Below are 23,115 nucleotides of genomic sequence, written 5' to 3'. Positions count from 1 at the left end.
AAAAAGAAAGAAAAGTCCCAAACCCTGAAATGCATAATACAATATTGTGCAGCCTATGCATGTTTTACAGTTTGAGATTGGCAGATTTTCCAAAATATGAAAGGGCTAATTGTATGAAATATTATCAAAGTTAACACCAAAGGGCTGTTACAAAAATCCTGATTGGATAGAGGTTTATGTTTCATCTGATTCATGTTGAGTGCAGGCACAGCAGCGTGTAAATCTCATCTAGTCTCATCTAGGGCTCCAAAACGACTAGAGATGCATCTCTTCACAATCACACACAATTGTACGACCAACTTCAAGTTATAGCTGATATAAATGGTACATTTTAGCGTGGCAAATAAACTCTCCATAAATGGTTTGGAGTTTGCACAACACATTTTAACAAAATAATTTCTTGCTTCTCCAGGGCAAAATAAACTGTGTGACCCAGTGTGGGGAAACCAGCTCCAAAGGTAGAACTCCATATCCCTTTATTTAAACTTGTTGGGTGAAACCCTTCTGCATAGAGTGGCCCTCAGCTCTGGAGACTGATGCTGCGTGTGATGAACACTTCCCCATCAAGGTAGAGAGCATGCACTATGTTTCAGCTGGGTCCTCGCGTAGTAGAAACCCTTCTGCTCGCATTGTTAATCTCAAGGTAAAGCTGTCCAGTTTGAATATGGACGTCCATGCAAGGAAGAAGATGCTGGTTGGGGACTGTAAAGATATTTAAACTTAATGAAGTTAATACATACATATGATTACACCATGTTCTAAATTTAACTGTAAATATCACGACACAAAAGTGCATTCGAGTGCCTATCCCAAACTAATTCTGGATTTCTGAACCACTTCTTGTGTACTTATCCCATTCGGGAAATTCCTCTTTTTTCTTTTTTTCTGTTTTGTATTTTACACTAGAGGGCGCTCTTGCGCTTCATCTGAAGGAGAATCGCTCTTCCGGGATGCTCTCATTGAACCAGCACACTGGAACAATTCAGAAGCACTTTATAAGAAAATGTAACTAGTAACACTTGTGTATGTTAATCTGACTTTGGTAGATTGTTTACTTCTTGGACGTGTGTTTGTGGCAGTTTATTTAATATGGGATTTTGACAGCTTGCTAAATGTGAATTTATTGTAACCTCAAAAGGCATGCAGTTAAACAATGCAGTTAATGCCAACGCTATTTCCACAGATGATGACAGTAGCAGCCTCAGTCCAGGAGGAGGTCGGGAAAGACGGGTCCTCATCCGCTACTGCATCCACCATCACCACCACCAACACCAACACCAACACCAGCAAGGGGGGGAGAGGATCCGGGGGAGGGGTCCTCCCAGAAAGGGATCCCACCGAAAGGATCCTAACAGAAAGGTTTAGTGTGGTAGAGATAAAGAACACAGAACATACACAGTGTTCTCACACTGTGGCACTCAAAGAGTAGCAAGGAGAGTCTGCTGAATCTCCTGGGGGCCACGAAAGTGGATGTCGCCTGTAAGAAGAAAAAAAAAACACAAAAGTATTTAAAAGTTCCATACCCACCCCCAAGCCAGCAGCTATGCAGAGCATGGAGAGTATGTTTCAGAGGGCCACAGAGGAGGCATCAGTCCAGAGTGACATGCTGAATCCTGAACTTGTTGCAGCTGCCTCAGCCGCTGCTGCCACTCTCAATCCGAGCTTCTCAGACAACTGAGGAACCACAAGGCAGTTGCTGAGGCTCAGAAGAAAGGGGAAGTTAACCTTGTAGTGGGAGAAATATGTGAAAAAGGTGTTCACTTCCGGCAGAAAGCGCGAAAATTTGCACCTAGGGGTATTTTTGTGCGCTGAATTGAAAAATTGACGGTCCCAAGCACTTTTCTCAAATTCACTTTTCTCTCATTCACTTACCATAGGGTTAGGGTTAGGAAAAAAAGACCCCCAAAAATCTTCTTTAAGTAGCATGTGAGGGGTCTATCTAGGGGGTTTTCATGATTCTGAATCCATTCCAAGCATTTGTTTTGCACAAAAAACATTCCTTGGGGAAGAAATGGACCCCACAAACTATGGTTTAGTGATGAGTCATCACTTTTCAAAGTCTTGTTGTGTCCATTTCTCGGAAAGGAATGTTTTTCGTGCAAAACAAATGCTTGCAATGGATTCAGAATCCCGAAAAACACCTAGTTTGACCCCTCACATGCTACTTGAAGAAGATTTTTGGGGGGTCTTTTTTCCCTAGTATGGTAAGTGAATGAGAGCCACCAGATCCCATGGGAAAAGTGCTTGGGACCGTCAATTTTTTAATTCAGCACACAAAAATACCCCTAGGTGCAAATTTTCACGCTTTCTGCCGGAAGTGAACACATTTGCCTTTTTTTGTTACATATTTCTCCCACTATTGGTACCCAGGGGGCAAAGGAAGGTGTGCTGCATTTGCCCCGACATAAAAAGTTGTCCACCAGAAATATTATCTATGACCCAGTAGGATCACAACCTATATGGACAACCCAGTCAATTTGTACAACAAAGTCCAATATGGCCGCCTCAATATTAGCCCCTATTAGTTTTAATGGGGGGTGAATAGGGCAAAATTTTAAACTGAGGGATATTTCCACGAAACTTCACAGGTTGATCAATGGTATACATATGAACATTTTTTGTATTGCAAGTTTCCATGAAATCCAATATGGCCGCCACAATATGGCCGCCATAATGTAAGGACCCAGAAAATAGGTTTTGCCTCTAACTTCTGAACCAGATGAGCTAGAAACGCAAACTTGGTGTCTATTTCATGGTGTCTGAGCATGGGAGACTCAATGGAATAGCTAATTTTATTATTGGGTGTGTCTTGACCTTTATTGTGCATATTTGCAAGATGGTGGACTCCCAAAATAGAGCTTTAACATAATTTCTACGATGATTGTTGACTGCTTTTGCAAATACAAGCAATATGAATCCATTTGCTAAGATTTATGGCACAGAAGGGACTTATACCTGTATTATTCTTGAATTTGCATGTTGTCAAAATGGCTGTAAACGAGATATTATATTTCCTGTCCGATTCTACTGTATGTAGTTGTAGCAATGACTTCAGATAAAATCAGAGACCAAAACAATGTATCTTAGAAATTATTTTTTTATTTAAAAAAAAAAAGAAAAAAGAGAGAGATTATCTCAATGAAATGAATGCAACTGCCTTTGTGGGTCTTTCACACATAGACATGCACATGCTTTCCAACAACTTCAGCTTCAGGGAAATTATAATGAACACATGATTAAAACAGGCTGCATTATAATGCAAATAATTGCTAGTCACTATCAATGTCATGTGTACCTATCCTGCTGCATCTTGTCTCCAGTCCTTGGCAACGACACCTCAAGTAGCATGCAATTCCCTTCTTCGCACATGAAGTTCAATCACCCGAGAGAGACTTGGAGTAGAACCGCTGCTCCTTCACTTGGAAAGGAGTCAGCTTAGGTGGTTCGGGCATCTAGTACGGATGCCCCCCGAGCGCCTTCCTAGGAAGGTCCTCGATGCACGTCCCACTGGGAGGAGACCCCGTGGCAGACCTAAGACCAGATGGAAGGATTATATCTCCAGACTGGCCTGGGAATGCCTCGGTATACTCCCAGAGGGAGTGGAGGAAGTTGCGCAGGATAAGGAAATCTGGAAGTCTCAGTTGGAACTGTTACCCCCGCGACCCGATTCCGGATAAGCGGTTGAAGATGGATGGATGGATGGATGGCACATGAACAGTTTTTCTGGCAACCTTTGATACAGCTACATGATATTGCCTTGTCCATTGATATAGGCCAGGCTGGCTCTGTAGATGTACAGGGGACTGCCTTCCCATCACTGAGAGACCATCCATATTCAGTGAAGCAAGGGATGTCTGGCTTCGCGATGTGTGCAGTTTTATCTATTATGGCTGCAAGAGCAGCTCTTTTCAGGTGCAGGCCAAAGGCATTTTCTGTAGGTGGCAGCAGCTTCAACAGGGTTGATCGGTTATTTAGGAACTTGTACACTCTCAGCTTTGCCAGGTCAAAGTCCTCCGAATGGTCAGCTTTTGATGCATATACAGCTATTGTGAGGTCTCTAGCCTGATTCTTGACATCCTCTGAGAGGGAATAAGAGGAATTTTCACCAAACTCCTGAAGTGCAGGGAGATCTAGACCCATGCTGGTCTTGAACCATGCCTTCTTTCCAGTGAAAAAGGGATAGCTGGTGGTATCTCTGCCACTCAGGCTGTGAATAAAGGGCAGGGCACGACACTGTGCGAGTCCAAGGGCTGAGACCATGTGATGGATAGGAAGATATGCATCCTGCTCTGTTCTCACCCACAGCTCTGGAAGGTCTAGTAGGTGGGTGGCAGCATGATATAGATGCCTATATCATGCTGCCGCCATGGGAAGGCAGTCCCCTGTCCATCTACAGAGCCAGCCTGGCCTATATCAATGGACAAGGCAATATCATGTAGCTGTATCAAAGGCTGCCAGAAAAACTGTTCATGTGCGAAGAAGGGAATTGCATGCTACTTGGGGTGTTGTTGCCAAGGACTGGAGACAAGATGCAGCAGGATAGGTACACATGACAGTGATAGTGACTAGCAATTATTTGCATTATAATGCAGCCTGTTTTAATCATGTGTTCATTATAATTTCCCTGAAGCTGAAGTTGTTGGAAAGCATGCCCACACGGAAAGGAAATATATGCACATATATGATATTATATGTGACATATATGAAACATATATGTTGCATATATGCCATATTCAGGGTAATATATGTTCATATATGTGGATATATAGGAACATATATGTGTCATATATGGCTTATATATATCAACATATATGCCATAGTCATGGTCATATATTTGCATATATGTCATACATAATGTCTCATATATAGCTCATATATGTCTGACCTTATGCATATATGTCATATATAATGCCTCATAAATAGCTCATATATGTCTGACTTTTTGCATATATGCCATACATAATGCCTACATCTCACTTTTATTTGCAAAATAATGTGCATATAAGTTTTATATAACACAATTTATCATGCATAGTACTTATTTTCTACTTAATGCAGGTCACCCCGGTTGCTGGGGGGCCGAGTTATGGCCTTTTTAGCGTGCTGCAGTGGCAGGGGTCCACCACTAGGTGGCGGTCTACGAATGGCTATTTCCGCGCCGCCGAGGCGGACGCGTGGATACCGGCCCCGGCTCTCCCGGTCGCTCCTAGGCCGAGTTACGGCATTTTATGTGCACTGCAGTGGAGGGGGTGCTCCACTAGGGGGTGCAATCACTTTTGGATCTGTTCTGGAGCAGCCGGAGTCGGTGGCCCCCCGGGAATTCCCCATGAGCAGCCCTGTTGGGGTGGTCATTTGGTCATTTTTGCACTTTTTGGCAGCTGGAACAGGGGGTCCCTGGAGCTCCGGGGGTCCTGGGAGGGGTGGAGGTTGTGGTTTGCCAGGCAAGGACTGTGTGTGCAAAGTTTGGCATGGGGCAACGGTGGCAGAGATATGAGTTGGGGAAAAGTGTGACGTGACGGACAGCCAGCATTTTCACGCGACGGGACCAACTACATCGGACTCAATGTCAAAAATCAAGTCAGAATAAGTGTATTTTATCTGAAAAAATATATAATTGATGCTGTGTGTTTTTTAATATAAAACTAATATAACATTCCTATGTAAAATAACATCCGGATTTATTAATATAATTATAGGCTATTAATTATATTATTAAAATTATTTATAGTATGTATTATAATTATAATAGTTGTAATAATTATTGTTATTATCATTATCAATCAATTTATTATCTAATATAATCTTTGCATAAGTGTTGTTCATCACATGAGAAACAATGCATTGTTGCATCAGCAGTTACAGGGTTAAGTTCCCAAACTTGGTTAGACCAGTGACATCACACAGTGCTTTGATGTGCCTGCAGAGTGAAACTGGATTGAACCGGTTTGTTTGAATTGCTTTCAGTGACTCACTGCCACTGCCAGTGAGTGTGAATGCAGGCTGAAGGCTCTCTCATGGACTAAATTCTCCTCTCCATCATCTCCTTTTGGTAGGTGAAATGTAAACAATACTTATACCACTGGATAATGTATGTTAAGAATGTTGTCTGTGGTGTTTTTGTCTGTGGTGTTTCCTGAAGGGCCCATGCTAACCAGTAGACAAATACAAAGCTAATGCTAACTGATGCTAAAGTTATTACAGTACATCCTAAAGGAACTGAATGTTCCAACTGTGTTGAATAGCTTATACTATGCCCTTTTGATAGAAGTGGCAGTTTTTTTGTTTTGTGTTATCATAGGTGCTTTGCTGTGTACTGTAGTATGTGTGGCTATAAGCTAACATTAGTTAGCAATTGTTCCATGTTAGCAGCATGTGTTGTTTGTAGCTAGCTAGCTAATGTCAATTTGCTAGTTGTTCAATGGTAGCAGAGAGTGTACAAATGGAACCAAACAACCCCTAACAGGTTAATTTGGTTCCATTTGTACACTGTTAGAGTTAAGGGGAGACCTTGACATTTTAATCTGTTGTTGACTGTTAGCCCCCAAAATAATCACATTTGAACTGCATGGGGACCTCCCAAAATATTCACATTTTAACTGGGGACCCTCCACCCACCAAGCACTTGGACTGCAGTGAGCTTGTAGATCTGCTATTTTCACACTGGTTGCCTCTTTCTTATATCAGCTGACAATTTGGCCAATGTTTGACCAGTTTGTATTTAGTGTTGTTTACTTTTGATGTTAGATCGTATAGTGGAGCTGATGTTAACACCACTGACACCAGCCAGACAAAATGACACACATCTGACACTCAAAGGAGGCATGTGCTTGATCCATCATCATTTGTCAGATCATTTAATTTAATTTCTGGAATCAAATTGGTTTAATTAATTGATAATGTGTGTGTGTGTGTGTGTGTGTGTGTGTGTGTGTGTGTGTGTGTGTGTGTGTGTGTGTGTGTGTGTGTGTGTGTGTGTGTGTGTGCGCGTGCACACTGTAGGAAGAGTCCTTCAAGGCGTGTTAAAGAGGACTACGCAAATCACTGCCTTGTTTCCATACCTGGCCGATCCCTAGGGCACTTTGGGCTATGTAAGTACATAATACAAGTCTAACTTCCTTACTCCCCCTCCTGGAATTGCTCGAAAAGACAAGAGTGAGATTTCAACTAAATTTCAACACATTTTCTATATGCTGACCCCAACAAGTTGATCGCCACAGATGTCAGACCTGTTGACCTTGATTTTAGCAATTCTCCAGACAAGGGCATGTGTTTAGTTTTTTAAGGAGAAAAAATAAAACACGTTCTTGTTTTTTAGGAGCAGTATTACAATCCAGTAGATGGGAGTGGGTTTCTTGCATGGAGAGTGAAAACACTTCAAAACTAAGCCTCAGGGGGACAAAAGAAGAGAAGAAACACTCAGCCACTGACAGGTATGTGATTTTGATTATAGTTAAATTTCACATGTTAAATAATTTTTTAATGTGCATAGGCCTATAGTGCATTTTTGCTACTGTGGTGGGCATCGCAAGGGGGTCCAGTAAAAAGACAAGTGGCCCTCTGGTGTAAGGGGTAAAAACTGTCTTAACGTTTTTGAGAAACTAAACCCAACATCACATTGTAGCAAATCGCGTGGGTGCCCACTAGGCCACTTGTTCCCAAGCAGTGGGTCGGGATCCAAATGTGGGTCGCAGACACATTTTTTAACGTCCCTTATATTTGTATAAAAAAGTAGTTAGTGAAAATGGCCTAAACTAGTGAAAACAGCAGATCTACAAGCTCACAATGCGTCGCACCGCATTGTGAGCTTGTAGATCTGCTGTTTTCACTAGCTTGGGTCCTGGGCATAATTTCTCTTGAGCTAATAGTTTGGGAACCACTGCTCCAAGCCATGGCCCATTGGTCAGAACTAGTCCCAAGTCCCAACATACCTTTCTCCTAACCCCTACAAGTACATACCTTTCTCCTAACCCCAACAAGTTGATCGTCACAGATATCAGACCTGTTGACCTTGATTTTAGCAATTCTCCAGACAAGGGCATGTGTTTAGTTTTTAAGGAGAAAAAATAAAAGACATTCTTGTTTTTTAGGAGCAGTATTACAATCCAGTAGATGGGAGTGGGTTTCTTCAGCTAATGACAGAAACCCAGTGTCTTGAGGGCATCGCACTGATGATGGTCAAGGAGAAGATGAAACAGACCTTCACCCATCGCCAAACAATGGTTCATGACCCAGTGAAGTCCTCTGAAATATTCACCACCTTTACAAGATTTCTTGACATTGCAGCTGGTATGTCGCTCTTTAACTGTCTTGCCTTAAAGTCAAACAGAAATGAAAAATGACTTTAAACAGATCACATCCCTGGTCATAGGGTGAACCCATTAAAATGTATGCCATGTTGTCTGTATTCCATCCTGTCTGCAGATACAGGATTTCAGTCTGATGTTTGGTGATGACATCGCTGCAGAAGTGGCCTACTTACTCACTACATGCAGTAAGTCCTTGAACAAAGCTGTGGACTCGCCCAGACAGGCGACCATGTAGATCTGCTTCATAATGCTGAATCCACAACAGAAGAACTGGAAAATGGTACGCTGGAATTAAAGGAATAATACTAATGGAAGAGGGGATGGTTTTGAAACCAAAATGTAAACTGATTTTAGTAAAAATGTCTTTGTTTCCCCCCACCCTTGTATTTTCAGGATGGGACAGTGAGATGTCCTCCATCTTGCCTTATCCACCACATGCCACCCTCACCTCAAGGCCGCAACGAGACCAGGAAAGCTCTCAGCCCGACAAGCCATTGACCACCTTTTGAAGTTTATCTAGGTAAGGTTACAGTTCAATTAAAGTTTTTAAGATGGCTCACTGTACTGTCCCTAATATTCACCCTTAAAACTATACCTTTCTGAAATTATGCGATGACCATGCTCATCTGTAATCAGCGACTGATATGTGTCTGCTTCTAAATCTAAATACTGAATGAAGAAATTCAAAAACTGTCCTGGGTGTTCCCAAAAGCCTGATTAGATGCTAAAATGACAAAAAGTAATTTTGAAATTGAAATATCTCTTTAAGTTACTCTAGACCCCCGGGTGTGTTGTTATAAATATCCCCTACCCTGGCTGGGTCACCCACCATTCACAAAAAATGAAGCATAGTGTTGCAGTTGTCAATTCTGTCAGCTCATTTCTTTGTCTCACTTGAAACTTTACATTTTCTGTTTACTGGAGAGATGGGGAGAGAAGGTTGCCGTTGAACATGACAATCCCTGCTACTGAGAAAATAAATATTCCATAGCAATGGCATAGCAATGACTGTTATCAGAATATAGCGCTATTTAACACTTATTTGTACTCAACCTTTGAATATGTTGGGATTGTCATAATATTTTTTCCTCTTCATTCCAGGCATTGAACACCTGCAAGCTCTACAGGGACTTGTTGAGATGGTTGGGGACATGGAGATGGCAGATCCAATGTGAAAAGTTTAGGTGTTGGCCATTGAGGTGCAAGAGCTATATCCAGGTATGTATAAATGTATAATGGATTTTACATTTTTGATGGTACGATTATAGTCCAGGTAAAAATTTGGGAGGTAGACGAACATGTTCAATATACATTTCACACTACAGTGAGAAGATTAACTATCTTAACTATATCCCATACTACGCTTTGTGATCTGATAGAGCAAGAAAGTTAAGTTTACTTTAGGCCTGCTTTACACTGGCAGTCAAATCCAGCCTAAATCAGATCTGAGTCACATTCAGATTGGAATCCGATTGGCTTAAATGGTCACATGGAACCAATCAGATTCCAACCCGGATGTGACACAGATCTGATTCAGGCTGGGTTTGGCTGCCAGTGTAAACCAGGCCTAATTAGATCACACAATGGTCTGTTTCCATGGTCCACTTGAAGAGCAGAAACTTTGTGAAATGTGTTAATCATGGAATCTTTGTTCACTGGCTGTGGACTCTGTGTTCTCGTTGGAACAGGTAGCCATTCAACACAGTGCTAAGAAGGACTGCAGTCGCCTGTTCCACCAGCTGTTTGACAAATTCTTCACGACTGAAGAACTGGAAGGATGCAGTCACAGGGAGGCATGGTGTTGTTCCAGAGCTCGAGGGCAAACATATGCTGGACCCCACCAAAGTGGAAAAGATTCAAAGTAAGTTTATCTTACACTTACACGTTTTGTAAAGTATATTCAGATATACAGTATGATGTCACCATTGCATTGGTTATATGTGGGAAATAATGTGTCTGACACATTGTGCAGTAGTTAGTAAAGAAATGCTGCCCAGCTTCAACATGATGTTGCAGTGGTGAGAGTCTCTCCCAGTCTAGTCAAATACTTTTTAATGTAATATTGTAACATCCCCCACTGACTGAGCAAAGGACCGAACATGGGGAAAACTAGCCCCATATAGAACCTCACTCTCCGCTGCATACCGTTGTGCTCCTCAAGATGAGGTCCTAAGCGGATATCCCTGGGCTGCAGTAGAATGCCTCCACGCCGAGGTAGAGGTTCTATCCAAAAAGTAAAGGTAGTTCCATGCTCCCAGAGTATGATTTTCCATCCCGCGGTGCATAACAGTATGCAGCAGAGGTTCTATATGGGCTAGGGGAAAACATGTTTAATGTGCTATTATAGCTAATTTCATCTTCTCTGTCTCCAATCTTACGGTATAGCACCGGAGCTGGATGGAAGGCAGTATCGGTGGAAACATCAAGACTGGTTGGACAACGCTGAGGTGATTCACAGCAAGGGGAAGAGCAGGCTGTTCTTCCTGAGAAGACTGCGATCGTTTTGCCACCAAACAGTTTTTTTTTTATTAATGTGGAATAACGTGCTGGGGAGGAACAACTGAGCGAGTGACACCTTCAACTCAACAGACTGGTGAGGAAGGCGGGCTCCGTTGTTGGGTTCTCCTTGTAGGGGGTGGAGGATTAATTGGCCAGGATGCAAATGGCTAGGACGCTGGATATCCTCCCACCCCCTCCACCTTCCTTGGATAGACAGAGGATCCGATAGATTCATCTACCCAGGACGGAGATGTGAGAGACTGGGAAAGTCCTTTGTGAATGTTATACAATGAGAGACACAGCGGTTGGACAACTGTAACTTAACTGGAATAATTGTTACTGACTGTTCCTGTGCGGCTTTGCTGACCAATGGACATTTTGCATTCTCTGTAAGTATGTGCCTGTATGTTAATTACTGCCCCCCCCCACACACACACACACACACACACACACACACACACACACACAATGTGTGGCCATTAATGTGCCAGGCTACAGCAGTCAATATGTCGTCAGTTCAGTTTTCAAATGGAACATACAGTATCAGTGTCAGTTGAGTTCTGCTTGTATGTGAATAAATGCTAATAATGACTTCAAGATTGTGTGTTTTATTTTGTATTCCTGTAGGTATATATAGAGTATGGTATGTGTATCATTTAACACATATATGTACATATATGTTGTGCATATATGTGCATATATATGTGTACATACCAGTCAAAGGTTTGGACACAGCTTCTCAAACACACATTGAATAGAAGCTGTGTCCAAACCTTTGACTGGTAGGCTATGTGCATATATCTTGCGACCATATATAAACATGTGTGCATATATACATATATGTACATATATGTCTATATGCACACATATATGACATATATGACATATAGGCGGCCATTTTTTTATATGTGGCATATATGTTAGACATATATGCATGCATATATTAAAAACATATATGTTCATATATTTTTCTTCCGTGTGGGTGTGCATGTCTATGTGTGAAAGACCCAAAAAGGCAGTTGCATTTATTTCATTGAGATAATCTCTCTCTTTTTTTTTTCTTTTTTTTTAATAAAAAAATAATTTCTAAGATACATTGTTTTGGTCTCTGATTTTATCTGAAGTCATTGCTACAACTACATACAGTAGAATCGGACAGGAAATATAATATCTCGTTTACAGCCATTTTGACAACATGCAAACTCAAAAATATTACAGGTATAAGTCCCTTCTGTGCCATAAATCTTAGCAAATGGATTCATATTGCTTGTATTTGCAAAAGCAGTCAAAAATCATGGTAGAAATTATGTTAAAGCTCTATTTTGGGAATCCACCATCTTGCAAATATGCACAATAAAGGTCCAGACACACCCAATAATAAAATTAGCTATTCCATTGAGTCTCCCATGGTCAGACACCATGAAATAGACACCAAGTTTGCGTTTCTAGCTCATCTGGTTCAGAAGTTAGAGGCAATTTTCTGGGTCCTTACATTATGGCGGCCATATTGTGGCGGCCATATTGGATTTCATGGAAACTTGCAATACAAAAAATGTTCATATGTATACCATTGATCAACCTGTGAAGTTTCGTGGAAATATCCCTCAGTTTAAAATTTTGCCCTATTCACCCCCCATTAAAACTAATAGGGGCTAATATTGAGGCGGCCATATTGGACTTTGTTGTACAAATTGACCGGGTTGTCCATATAGGTTGTGATCCTACTGGGTCATAGATAATATTTCTGGTGGACAACTTTTTATGTCGGGGCAAATGCAGGTTTCCTAAAAAAAGGCTGGTTTGCCCCCTGGGTATGGTGTAATCATTGCTGACATGAAAGTGGGTAAAGGGCCAAACAGACAGCATGCTCGGTCAGTTAATCAGTTCCACTTTGATGATAATGAGCAAAAAATATGGGGAGGAAAATGACTAGATTGTCTTGGCATTAACAATAATACCACAATCAATTGCCAACATCTTATGGCACATTTTGAAGTCTGTCCACATTTAAAAAAAACAAAACAAAAAAAAACACAGGATCCAGTATGAGATGAGGACACATTTCCTGTGCATCGAGCTGTCTCCTATAACAGGCTCCTCAGCACAAGCACAAGTGTTGAAATAATGCAATACAGTTTTGTTCAAAATATCCGGTGTCATCTTGTATTTCTTTATGTTCATGCATATTCCTTTGAAATGGCTATCAGGCAAAGCAATAACCACGTTTTAAAATAAAACTTAAATGTCAGGGTGGTACTCGTCAAAACGGTTCTGCTGCTGTTTTGTCCTCCTCAGTTGAGAAGGGGTCAGTTCCAAAGCAGGAGACTGTTGTTGGCGAAGAGCCAAACATGTGCTGGTCTGCAGCTGGGGAGGCATATGGCAACAACTCCTCTCTTAGCTTCTTTGGACATCCTCCTGTGGCCAAATGATTGGGTATTCCTTTGCCTGGGAAGAATACAATACACATACTATACACTCCAGTCAATATGTGGTTTGACCCAAAAGAAATTGCAATAGTAATCATTCAGGGTTTTTTTGTGATCCATTTGGTCATCCAAATAACATATTAAAAGTTGTGAATTATGTATTTATTGGATCAAGATAAATTCACGGGTTCAAGTTTGGGCCCCATTCACTTACTATACAGGGAAAAAAAGAGACCCCCCAAAAAAATCTTCTTTAAGCAGAATGTGCGGAGTCTAACTAGGAGTTTTTCATGATTCTGAATGCAAGCATTTGTTTTGCACGAAAAACATACCTTGGGCTAAAAATGGACCCCACACAACTGTGAATGCTATGTGCGTTCCAAGCTTGTACAGCTCCTGTCATGCCAATCTAGCTCACAAGTCAGGTTCGATATACAGTATCTGGTGATGTTGTTGTCCATGTTGATCATTTCCTGAATTATTGGGTATTCCTTTGCCTGGGAAGAATACAATACACATACTATACACTCCAGTCAATATGTGGTTTGACCCAAAAGAAATTGCAATAGTAATCATTCAGGGTTTTTTTGTGATCCATTGGGTCATCCAAATAACATATTAAAAGTTGTGAATTATGTATTTATTGGATCAAGATAAATTCACGGGTTCAAGTTTGGGCCCCATTCACTTACTATACAGGGAAAAAAATACAACTTAAAAAAATAAAACTTAAATGTCAGGGTGCCCCTTCAACGGGTAGTTAATTCACCTGGTTGTTAATTAATCTCTGGCCAACATACGCTCTATGATATGATTCCGTAGACAACAAAGGGTTCAACAAAGTTCACAAATCGCAAATAAAAGCGGCATTAAGCGAAATTAAAAAATAACAACAGGGTTTGCACTTTTGTAATCTGTTAAAGACATATTTGCTGTTCTGCCAACAATGTGACTGCGCTGATGGCTACTGACTGCGTAAAGGAATCTTTCGGTCAAAGTGACTAACTATGTCATCGTAATGAGTTGTCTATGGCCGGGTCCCAGAGTCTGGCTGTTACGAGGATGGAAGGAAGTCATGCCCAGAAGGCCAAAGAGTTGGAGGTGCACCTACAGCATCTCAAAACTAAGCAAGCGATGAATAATATTAACATTCAGTTGCATGATAAAGCCAGGACATATTTAAAACAGAAATGTTTATTACTGCTGTTCTTTTTTTTAGATTAGTGGTGGATGTTTGTACAAAAGGTTGATAAGCAAATACAATAAATAGTGTACAATATAAATAGATGGTGGAAATACAACGTACAGTTATTTAGGTCAACTCGCTCAATAAACCAAAGTCCAGTAATTACAGGGTTCAACGAAATGCAAAACAAAACAAAAATAAGTAGTATAGGTTATTAACGAAAAGAACGTACTATACAAAGGCAAACAAAACAAACTAGCTCTTCCTGAAGGAGCTATAAAAGAAAGGCAAATAAGCAGGTGGAGAGAAAACGGGCGTGAGTTGTTCCCCCATGACAGTTATGTGATGTGTCCTCTCACAGAGCCAAATTCACACTGAAGCTTTATGCTAACAGAACTCTCTGCACACAATGTCCGTGGCCGTTGCCAGTGAGAATGCAGCGCCCGATAGGATTGCCAATTCCCTTCTGGGCAGATGTCCCCACCTCCGTCGCCACAGCAACGTCCAGAGACAGACAGTCCAAGGCAAGATTGTCCTCTTGTGCCCGGCTGTCCTACCTGCAAGAGAAGAAACACCATCAGTCTATGCATAGAATAAACAATAGTAATGATAGTAAAGATAATAAGTAAGGCCATGCTTTAAGATGCAATGAATGAATTGGAGATTGCAAAAGAGAAACTGAAGGAGGTAAATAATTGGTACTGTCCCAACAAAGTTAAATGTATAATAATGCCGGCTTTAACAGCAAGGAGGTGTTTGCTCACAGCAGCAACACCACGCTATGGGTGTCCAGAGAGAAAGATCCTCAGAACATGGCTTTGTTGGCCACATCCATGGACAGGAAATATGGCAATAAGCTGCATGTGACTCAAGACATTCATGCTTTACGATGCAATGAATGAATTGGAGATTGCAAAAGAGAAACTGGATGAAGAAGTTGGCACATACAAGAGCCTCACTAAATAGCACTGCAGCAAAGCCTGACATCCCTGCTGCAGAAGAAGGAAACGAGTGACGACATAGGTGTGTTTAGACGGTGATACTGTTCTAGGGAAAATCTTGGAAATGTGTGAAATGATGATCAGTGCCAAGACGGGCTAAGGCGTGGAGAAGCTGATCTCCAGCCTGCAGAGGTCTGGAGGTACCAGGGAGACGTGTTTTTGGTGGGCACCGCCAACACTGTAAAGTCCTCCCTATGCAACACCCTGCTGGACTCTGACTACTGCAAGTCTAAAGGCTCTGATGTCATCCATAAAGCTACCATCTCACCCTGGCCTGGAACCACTCTGAACCTGTTGAAGTTTCCCATCATCAACCCTACTCCATACAGGATGTTCATGAGACAGGAGAGGATGCAGGTAGCCTCCTCGCAGACAGAGGGCGATCTCTCCCTTAAAGAGCTAAAAGAGGCTGCAGCACTTCAGCAAACAGGGGTACTTTGTGGGTTGTGTAGGCAGGACAGGGTGCAGCAGGCTGATCGGAGCAGACATCAAGTAGAGTTTGATCCAAACAGTCTGGCCTACAGTGAAAAGGACTGTGGAGAGGACAGTAGACCAGGTTCCAGTGTACCAGTGGTAGAGTTCACCCACAACGAGCTGAAAGACGCTCACTGGCTCTACGACACGCCTGGAATCATGAAGGAACAGGATCTGCTCAACCTGCTGAGAGAGGATGAGGTGAAGGTGGTCGTTGCCACCAGGGCCATCGTTCCCAGGACATACGTTCTGAAGCCTGGGATGACCCTGTTCCTGGGAGCTGTGGGAAGGATCAATTACTTAAATGGATTTAAGTCCATTTGGTTGAGTGTGGTGGCCTCCAACCTGCTTCCAGTTCACATCACCAGTCTGGAGAGAGCTGACAGTGTTTACCTCAAGCACGCCGGACACACTCTGCTGGGGGTGCCCTTTGGAGGCTCAGAGCGCATGGAGGAGTTTCCTCCTCTGGTGTGGGAGGAGTTTACCCTGGAGGGACAGGGTCACATGACTGCCAGTGCTGACCTCACCATGTCCTCAACAGGTTGGGTTGCTGTGACTGGGGTGGAGGGGGACAGAATGCTGCTCAGGGCCCACCGGCCGCAGGGCACCAGCCTGGGTCTGAGGACCCCTCCTCTGCTGCCACACGTCACCACCTTGAAGGGGGGGAGCGCATCAGGAAATTCACTGCCTACAAGACCACCAAGCCCCCGTGCTAGTGGACACTACACTGTCCCACAAGGGAGCACAGAGACTCACAGTCAAGAAGAAGAAGAATAGCACATAATTTAGCAAAACCCTATTCTTAAGGCAAGATGGTGGCGTGATCGCTCGCGACGTCTACAGCTCTCCCTAGAAGCGCGTTGTTTTTTTGTTATTGTTGTATTTATTTACTCGCCCTGACAGCATCTTGCTGGGCGAAGGGTTTGTATGCTCAACACAACCTACTAGAGATCGGATTAAGATGTGAACAGCCCATCTCAGCTGCTTTTGCATGCCAGCAAAAGGTTCCAGAGGAGATCACAATATGTCCAAGAGAAGCGAGGATCCCGCTTCCCGCTGGGAAACGCAGGAGGAGGTGGTAGAGGCGGAGTGCTAGCCAGACTGAAGCATGATCCAAACAGACCGGCAATTAAGAGTCTATTTCTCACAAATGCGAGATCGATAGTGATCAAAATGGACTCATGGTGGCAGAAGATAAGACAGCGAAGAATAGCTGTGTGATAATAGTCACAGAAAGTTGGCTAACTCCCTCTATCGAGGTAGACACTTGTAGGGCCAAGAGATGGTGCAGGTAGAGACTTGTCCAACTCATCCTCACCTGAAATAAAATATCAAACACTTTTGTAAATATGTGCATCAAATCAACTTAGAATAAACACATAACATCAAATGCAAAGATGACCTACTGCATCTTCTACATTATACTGTGTCCCAGGGACATCGCAGCTACCGGGAAAGGACGGGCGGGTTAGGGTTAGGCTTTTCTACTTAACAATGAATGACTTCCAACTCCAAGGTAATGAGCAGTCACTGCTCCCCAGAGGTGGAATATATTACCAATAGAAATACTGTTCCTACGAAACAGTGTGGGCTCAATTATGTTTGCTTTCATTTCTTTCAGAAGCCTACAGGTAAATGGGAATATACATATTATATAGTACAATATATCTAGTTAGTATATTAGCTAAGGATTAGCTAAGGATCCTATAGGATTCTATAGGATTCCAAAATAACAAATCACATTCCTAAATATCTTGAAGGATTCCAATACAAGAATCAAATTAAATCTGATTGGATTTCAGACACGCCGACCCATTTCTTTTTTCAGTGTGATGAACGTACATTTTAGTATAAACAACATTATGTTCACTTTAATACGAGCTCCGCTTCTGAGAGTCTGTTGTTCCAGACATGTTTGTTGTCGTGTGTCTGCCTGCCCTGCGTTGTTGACCAATAGCAGACAACGGGAGGCTGGGTGCGACCTGCCTCTGTTCCCGGGCAGACTGTCCACCGTGAGGCCGCTCTGGGGGTCTGGAGGACCGGGGGCTTCAGGTGCTACAGTGTCCACAGAGACAGAGCAACACCCTGGGAGGCTGTTGACAAGAACAGGAGTCCTAACAGCTACACCTCCATGGTAAACCCAGACAGAGAAGAGCAGTTTGTGTTCCTGGACTATGTGGAGGAGGAGGAACATCTGACCCAACCCAACCCCACCACCATGGTGGCTGCTCAACCAGCACTGGTAACGTTGGAAGAAAAGCATCGTAGGACCCTGGAGCAGCAGCTGAAGTATTGGATTCTATAGGATTCCAAAATAACATATCATATTTTAAATATCTTGAAGGATTCCAATACAAGAATCAAATTAAATCTGATTGGATTTCTTGTTGGATAAAAATCCTATAAAATAAAATCCTAAAAGGTCAAATATATATATATATATATATATATATATAAAGGAGTGAGGCGAGGTGGTAGATTGAGAGGAGAGAGAGAGAGGGAAAGATAGAAAGGGAAAGATGGTAGGCAACCGTGATGCTAAAAGCAAACACCCCAAGCCGACACCATCGAGTGGGCCTGGTCGCCAGCCCACTCTCGTTGAGATGTTTTCGTCGTGCTCAAGCAGCACCGGATCCTCCTGTGTCTGAGAAACAGAAACCGAAGGCTCCCATTAGTGAGCCCACCGTTCCCTCGAAGGAGGAGGGAGAAGCCCTCTGTCAGACATGCCGACGAGTCTCGTGATCACGAGTCGAGTCGAGTTAAGAGTCTTTGAGGGACGAGTCCGAGTCGAGTGTCGAGTCTTTGGGGCACGAGTCCGAGTCGAGTCGAGTCTCTTTCATCACGAGTCCGAGTCGAGTCACGAGTCTTTATATACATATAAATATATATATATCTTTTTTTATAATTTTTTATAATGATCTAGCCTCCAGCTGAAAAAGTTATATGGCTCATCATGATCACCAGTACTCAGCTCAGTATACAGCTCAGTGATTGCGCTAGGATTTTAAACTCTCGGTCATCGTGACCGGCATGGTTAAAATTGGACATCTGACAAAAATATTGGTCATAGATATTATTTGTATGCATTAATGACAAGCAGGTCGTGTAAATGCAGCACACAGCCCTAAGCTTTACATTTTGGATAGGTTACTGTTTGAACATAATAAACATAATAAGTATCTACACAAATGTTAGGGCCATCTTGCACAAATACATTAATTAACCACGTTACCATTTGCGCAACGGCGTGCGTATATGGTTGCTCAATCACCTGAACATTGCATTACTGTGTGAGAACACATTTCCTTCATAATAAGAAACAAAGCATCCTGATCCTGCATAGCCTGCAGGACAGAAATATGTATTTCAGCTTTCAGCTGACATAAGGTCATAAAGTATAGGCTACTCACAAGCTAGATAAAGGCGTCCCCGCGTCTGGTTTAGGAGCTGTTCAGTTGACAAAAGCATGTGTGCCTCCTCAAATATATTCCGCGTTCAAGCCACGGTGACATTTTCCACTGTCCTGACATGATAATGTGTTTCATCTTTCTGGATAGGACAGCACAGTCCAGTGTTGTGAAGACAGTCATTCATCCATGTTGTGGGTGTTGTTGTTGTTGTTGTTGTTGTTGTTTTTTCAAATGCGTGTGCTGCAGTGGCTGGACAACTATAGCCAACTTTACTCAAAGTGCCCTCTCGTTTCAAAGTGTCTGTAACGTACTCTAACTGATAATACAACTTGTTTTGACTGTCCATCCTCCCTGTGGAACTTAAACTGCGCGCTATTCCAAAGCCATGAAGCCAGCGACCGATACCAGTGAGTGAGTGTACTGTGTGTGACAACTAGGACCCAGCAACACACAACTATCCTTTCCATTCTATACCTTCACAATAAAGTGTCTCCCGTTCCCAAAGCAACTTATTTTACTCAGTTATTTCTGTGCACTTATTTTGTGCGACTTTGCTTCGCTTGCGTGTTGCGTCTCTCTGGGGGAGAGAGAGAGAGAGAGAGAGAGAGAGAGAGAGAGAGAGAGAGAGAGAGCGAGAGTCAGTGTGTGTGTGAGAGAGAGAGAGAGAGAGAGAGAGAGAGAGAGAGAGAGAGAGAGAGATCGCTGGTGATGAGCTGCTGTGTCATTTTCAACAATTCTTATGAATTGAGTACAGAGGACCCCGGCCCCATTAGGCTATAACAAATCATTTAATAATCCTAACATTGCGTGGGCATCGTGGCCAATGCTTTGAACAAGGTTACGTGGGGTTAATAAGGTATTTAGTATAGCTCTGCTGCAGCTGGTGATCAATGATGAGGACGCACTGCGCAAAAGAGAAAGCCGACGTTAGAAAAGCAGGTTCTCACAGATAATCCTATCATCTTATCAAATGATTAAACAAATGCCAAGTTAACTGAAGTAGAATAGCTGATGATGAGCTAAACATATGTGTTTTATTTCGCCGTTTTAATATTTAAATCTTAAGATAAAAGGATGCATGCAGCTCTGTCTGCAAGTCTGAGACTGTCCGCGCAGCGCTCAGCCGCGCAACGGAGAAGAAAGAAAGGAGAAGGAAAGGCCAATATTTGTCGGGCTAGACAGTCATTCATTACCCGTTTAATCCCACTGGTCACAATAGTGACCGTAATTATTTTCTTCATTTATGAGGCTATAAAATGTTATTGAATGATATATTCATGCATTTCCAGCAATTATTGAAAAGGTTAAAGGGTCCCAATCAAATATGTGCAGTGTCACATGTTAACTTTAAATTGTCACATGACCAGAGCTGTTTACTTCCTGTCTGCACCAAGAGGAGAGGATGGAAGCATCAAAGCCCAAAAAGAAAATGTTAGTAAAGTATCTTAACATAAAGATAGGACCATGATTGTTGGTACACATCTTCTTTAAGATGTCTAGTATTGGTGTATGCCTTTGCAATTACTCAAATGTGTTCAGTGTGGTCATAAAACGAACAAACATATCGACGGCAACAATAGTGACCGGTGGGATAATACATTAGCAACTACTGTAGCTATACACATACTAATACACATAGCAAATTATTCTCTTTCTGCTGTTTTCTTTTACTTTAACTGGGGAATTCCCGGGGACCACCGACTCCTGGTGCTCCAGAATGGATGCAAAAGTGGCGCCCCCTATTGGAGGACCCCCACCACTGCAGCGCACATAACATGCCGGCAGCGCACATAAAATGCTGTAACTCAGGCTAGGAGCGAACGGGAGAGCTGGGGCCGGTACCCACGCGTCCGCCTCGGCGGCGCGGAGACAGCCGTGCATAGAGCACCACCTTGTGGCGGACCCCGCCACTGCAGCCTGCTAAAAGGGCCTTAACTTGCCCCCCGAGCCACCTGACGGTCGCTTATCTCCCAATTATTGAGTCTTACTGGTATGTTGGATGAAAATTTGCTCCCAGACAAGGCATGTACATTGCATTGTCTCAAAGTGAGAAAGATGCTGTCCTCAGTGATTGTGATGTGTCAGACATGGACTACTAGGGGAAAACAGGTTATTAGGGGCAAGCCAGGCTGTTGAATGCACGTGCTGAATTTATGCAAGTAGATGAGTGGAACGATGACTTACTAGTAAAACGCCTAAGGGCGACAAGCGACCTTGCCATGAAGGGTGAGGTCACGCCATGTCTTGGCCATCTGACCAGTTATGTATGTATATTGGACCAGTTACCCATATATGGAGACCCCTGGTACCCATATATGGAGATCCTTGTACTGTATATGCTGTGAGACCCCAAACATGCTTATACTCAGTTATTTGTTATGTGAAAGTCCTATGACGTCTATGACATCTGACATCATACATACAATCCCTTTTATGCCCATATATGGAGATCCCTGTCTGTAGAACCAGCCACACAGATGGTGGTAGGTAAGTAGTAAGATGATGGATGCAGTATTGTGGATGGTAAGTACTGTAGGTAATTAGATGATGGATGCGGTATGGTGGTTGGTAGTTAGTAGATGAAGGACACTGTATGGTGGTAGGTAGGTAGTAGATGGGGGATGCAATACAGTATGTTGGTGGTACTGTTGTTAGTTAGATGAGGGATGATGGTAGTAGGTTGGTACTTAGACCATACTGCTGTGGTGGTTGGTAGGTAGATAGTTAGATTAGGGATGCAGTATGGAGGTACATAGTTAGATGATGGATGCAGTAAGGTGGTAGGTAGGTAGTTAGATGATGGATGCAGTATGTTAGGTAGGTAGTTAGGTAGGTAGGTAGTTAGGTAGGTAGGTAGGTAGGTAGGTAGGTAGGTAGGTGATAGATGCTGTAAGGTGGTATGTAGTTAGATGATGGATGCAGTTTGGTGGTAGGTAGGTATGTACAGTAGGTAGATGAGGGATTCATTATGGTGGTAGGTAGGTAGTTAGATGATGGATGCAATATGGTGGTAAGAGGGTAGTTAGATGCGGGATGCAGTATGGTGTGGTATAGTTAGATGAGGGATGCAATATGGTGATTGGTATGTATGTGGTTAGATGAAGGGATGCTGTATGGTGGTAGGTAGGTAGTTGTATGAGGGCTGCTGTATGGTGGTAGGTAGGTAGTTAGATAAGGGACCCAGTATGGTGGTAGATACTGTAGGTCTTTAAATGAAGGATGCACTACCATGGTATGTAGATAGTTAAATGGTGGATGGTTGAAACCGCAGTTTATTATGAAATACGGCACATCATGTCCGTGTCTGTCCGTCCGTCACGTTTTTTTTACGGTCTATGGGTTTGCCGCTCTGACATCATGCTGACTCTCACACTCTGACATCACGCTCTGACATCACTGTTATGTGAGGGGAACCAAATCCCTTTTATGCCCATATATGGAGATATGGAGATCCCTGTGATGCCAGGGGAACCAAATCCATTTTATTGATGATGTCATCAATATTGATGATGATGACATCATCAATCTCATCATCAATATTGATGATGTCATCAATATTATGCCCATATCTGTTAATATCTATGGGTACCAGGGGTCTCTATATATGGGTAACTGGTCCGATATATATCACTGGCCAGATGACCAAGATATGGTGCGACCTCGCCCTAAAGGGCGAGGTCGCTTTTCACCCTTAGGTGTCTTACTGGTAGGTAGTTTAATGAGGGATGCAGTATGGTTGTAGGTAGGTAGTTATGGCCTTTGGTGTAAGATTTTCACTTTCTAGGATAACTATATTGACTATATACTCTATAT

The 23,115-nt window shown here is 42.7% G+C and overlaps 1 long non-coding RNA gene and 1 pseudogene across 2 annotated transcripts in view; both read left to right on the top strand.

Annotated features, from left to right (window-relative positions):
• Nucleotides 1-16,676, top strand: part of LOC308291061 (nitric oxide-associated protein 1-like) — an 82,226-nt pseudogene extending 65,550 nt beyond the window's left edge. Inside the window, exon 4 of the transcript in view lies at nt 15,647-16,676. The product of the transcript in view is annotated as a nitric oxide-associated protein 1-like (transcript). The remainder of the gene's footprint in view (nt 1-15,646) is intronic.
• On the top strand, nt 8,453-9,471 carry LOC308291495. Its single transcript, XR_013962338.1, has 3 exons — nt 8,453-8,586; nt 8,700-8,826; nt 9,408-9,471. It is a non-coding gene; the product is annotated as an uncharacterized lncRNA (long non-coding RNA).
• Nucleotides 16,677-23,115: the final 6,439 nt, after the last annotated feature.

This window comes from Nannobrachium achirus (assembly GCF_963921795.1).
Source record: "Nannobrachium achirus genome assembly, chromosome: 9".
NCBI lineage: Eukaryota > Metazoa > Chordata > Actinopteri > Myctophiformes > Myctophidae > Nannobrachium > Nannobrachium achirus.
This window is presented reverse-complemented; position numbering and strand designations above follow the sequence as displayed.